At 43.3% G+C, this 3,932-nt stretch overlaps 1 pseudogene; it reads right to left on the bottom strand.

Annotated features, from left to right (window-relative positions):
- Positions 1-529: 529 nt before the first annotated feature.
- On the bottom strand, positions 530-1,294 carry LOC138364137 (motile sperm domain-containing protein 1-like; annotated as a pseudogene).
- Positions 1,295-3,932: the final 2,638 nt, after the last annotated feature.

Genomic DNA, 3,932 nt, shown 5'->3' on the forward strand with positions numbered 1-3,932 from the left:
AACAACAATGTCAGACATTAAATCAATTGCGTTAACGTCACGCGGACGACCATCAATCTGATACAATTAACGTGAATTATTTGAGCAATTGTTAAGTAAACACCCACAGTTACATTAATCAGTCACTCGGACAATTTACCAATACTTGCTACAAGTGGCATCTGGTTAAGCTAGATAATACAGAACAGTACTCTAAATATATTTACTGAAAGGAAGTAATCTTCCCAAAGTTGCCCGACTCCACAGTGGTTGCACACTTCCCTGTATTCTCATCTTGATCTTTAATTGATCTCATTTAAATTTCAATATAATAAGTTTATTGAGGTAAAATACACACAAAGGGATGAGGTAACTTATCCCTTTGTGTGTATTTTACCTCATCTTATGATGTGTGTAATAATTCACATGATCTATCCACTGACGCTTTCTTTAGATATACTCATACATAAAGGCATTTAGTACGGCATCATTTTAAAATGACCCGGTATCACTGCAATCATCTATTCCTCAGGATTTCCATCCGCTGAAATCATCCTGCTCTTAAGATAGCATATGTCAGGAGACCTAGGACATACGCTAATACAGTTTTGATGTTTGAGTTCAGGTGCATGTAGGATGGAATTCTCGATTCAGTCTGGTCACCCTCAGTGGACACCAGTAACCCACAAAGACAAATGGTAGCAGCAGCAACTAACACCAGGCTTGGACCAGCATTCCCTTGATCGGCTCCAAGCGGATGTTGGTGCAGAGGGAGAAAATTTGTCTGTAGCTCTTCCCCCCCCCCCCCCCCCCCCCCTACCAGAGCGTGTGGGAGCATGGACGGACTGGAAGTGGTCACCATCAGGCCCACTACAGGGCTCTGGTACAACTCAGTAACACAGCTGGGACATCCTTCTTTTCCAATTCCTTTTTCTTTCCATCTTCACAGATTTGTATGCGAATTTTATCCCTTTGACTTGTCTCGTTTAACGAAAGATTTGTTCTTAATGATGTCTATTGAACATTTTGAACGACCAATGCCCTTTGGACTATGCACGTTGAAACATGATAGGTTTTTACACAGCACCGAGTAGGAGATACAAAACGCATAGGGGTTGTACAAGGTCACAATTGGCTTATGAGTACTGTGATCAGCAGCGTAAAAAGCAAGCGATGGGGGAAAGACGAAAACTGGGACTCTGCTATCCAGCCCACTAGGTTGCATCACCACATTACCTTAGGAATGTACAGGGGAGGCAAGACGGGAGTAGTGACACGAGTGTACACAATCGTAACAAAGGGTTGTTTGTGAAGGAAGGAAGCTAATGGCGTCGTCGTTGTCACCGTAGGCGGCGCCGTTGCAGGCAATGAGTCACAATAACGTGGTTAAAGTATGTTGACCAGACCACACACTAGAAGGTGAAGGGACGACGACGAAACGTTGTCGTCCCTTCACCTTCTAGTGTGTGGTCTGGTCAGCGGCGCCGTTGTCACCGTAGGCGTCCTCGGCATACACATGTGTGTTCATTTGAAAACTTTTTAAATTAAAAATTTCTTCTACTTCATAAACCTCGGTGCCGTAGGCGTTGTCGTCACTGTAGGCGTTGTCGTCACTGTAGGCGTTGTCGTCACTGTAGGCGTTGTCGTCACTGTAGGCGTTGTCGTCACTGTAGGCGTTGTCGTCACTGTAGGCGTTGTCGTCACTGTAGGCGTTGTCGTCACTGTAGGCGTTGTCGTCACTGTAGGCGTTGTCGTCACTGTAGGCGTTGTCGTCACTGTAGGCGTTGTCGTCACTGTAGGCGTTGTCGTCACTGTAGGCGTTGTCGTCACTGTAGGCGTTGTCGTCACTGTAGGCGTTGTCGTCACTGTAGGCGTTGTCGTCACTGTAGGCGTTGTCGTCACCGTAGGCGTTGTCACTGTAGGCGTTGTCGTCACCGTAGGTGTCCTTGGCATACACACGTGTGGGTGTGTGTGTGTGTGTGTCTGTACTCACATAGTTTGTTGGGATCGAACTGTCGAAAACCCAACACATTTAAAATAGGTTTGTTCTGAGTGTTTTTCTTATGCTTTGTAATATAATGAGGTACATTAATTTTTTCAGGTGTCAGCCTCAGCATGATCTATTGTCAGGTGTGACAGACGTGGTGCTGAGGTCTGACAAAGGACAAGAAATAGTTTTGGAAAAGACTGCATCATGGATATATTCGGCTATATCACGAAATACATGAGTACATTATTTACAATACATGTATATATGTTAAGGCACTGTACATAATATGTACAGTTATATATATAACTTGAGATACTATGACTATGAGAAAGTCGTCACTCATCCGGTGATTCCTCCCACTTAAGGATCATCTACTTTTCCGGAATTAGTACCACTATCGGGAAACTGCGTGTTACCTCAACGCCGACCTCTATATATTAAAGACGGTGACTTCCGCTAGGTCCTCGCGTCCTTTTCCTTGGTGAGGGTGGAGCATACTGTAACAGTTGGGTTCAGCTGGTCACACACACACACACACACACACACACACACACACACACACACACGCACGCACGCACGCACGCACGCACGCACACGTACGTACGTACGTGACGACTGGATGTCGACGCGATGGAGGGGAGTAGATTTCTGTTCAGTTCATTCTCCGACCAGCACTCATTGCCTCGCCCGGTGATTTTGATTGGCTAACAGAAATTCCCGCCACGGGACGAGCCACACCGTGCTGACCGTTAACGACCTTCACGGTCGTTAACCTTGTTCTTCCTGTAATATTGAAAGTATTACTATTAATATAACAGTGCCTTTTTTATGCGACGCAATAACACGATAAAGCATTCCATAACACTCCTCCCCCCTTTAAGAGTGTTATCTTGGAGCATTCAGACTAATTTTCTTCACCGAATGTAGCACAATTCCTTTTGCGTCCATCATATTAAGTTTTAACTCATTCTAGTCATGATATGTCTTATCAGACATACCTTATAATTTTGTAGACATGGTGCCGTACCTACTGACCACTGATCTGTGGCGTACAGGATCTCCTTTGCCTCCAACTGTACACAAAATCTGTTTTAACAACAAATCATCTTTATAAGTATATAAAAAAATACCAACCCGTTCTCGCACTTTCGTATAGTCAATATTGACTTATTAAATACGTGCATGTGACGTACTAAACATACTAGTTTTCCTTGAAAAGCTTCATAGAAAACACCGACCTTATCTAACCTTAGTATGTTAAGATAAGCATCTTATTGCTTCGTAACTACAATTTTTACTTAACCTATTATAGGTATAGGTTAAGTAATAATTGTAATTACAAAGTAATAAGATGCTTATCTTAACATACTAAGAAGGTTAGGTAAGGTCGGTGTTTTCTATGAAGCTTTTCAAGGTAAACTAGTATGTTCAGTATGTCACATACACACGTATTTAATAAGTCAAAATTGACTGTAAGAAAGTGCGAGAACAGGTTGAAAAATACATAGGTACGTTTTCAGAACACAGCGCTTTGGACGGTGTGGCTGATGCACACAAGTACTTTACTGAGGTCTACCGTCCCTCATCACTTTACTCTTTCTTATTTTCTTTTCTAAAACGACTTGATTCACACTTCCATCTACTGCCATTATACTTCCGTCTCCTGTCGTCATACTTCACTCCCTCGTCTTCACCGACGATCGTCCCTTTCGTCTCCTCATTTATCCGAGACTTCGTCTTCGACTTCCATCGAATCCTCGGTTTTCTTCTATTCCTCCATGCTTGTATCATCATCATCTCACACTTCTCACCTCTATACAACTCCATCTCTTCTCTTTCACGTTTTCTGTGAAACGTGTCAACTCCTGACATCTCAAACAACTTAACTCCATTATCCCTATGCTTCTGTGCTCGTGGACAACCTGACGCTCTACTTCTGTCCTCGGTCTGTCCACATCCTTCC

This window comes from Procambarus clarkii, chromosome 12 (assembly GCF_040958095.1).
Source record: "Procambarus clarkii isolate CNS0578487 chromosome 12, FALCON_Pclarkii_2.0, whole genome shotgun sequence".
NCBI lineage: Eukaryota > Metazoa > Arthropoda > Malacostraca > Decapoda > Cambaridae > Procambarus > Procambarus clarkii.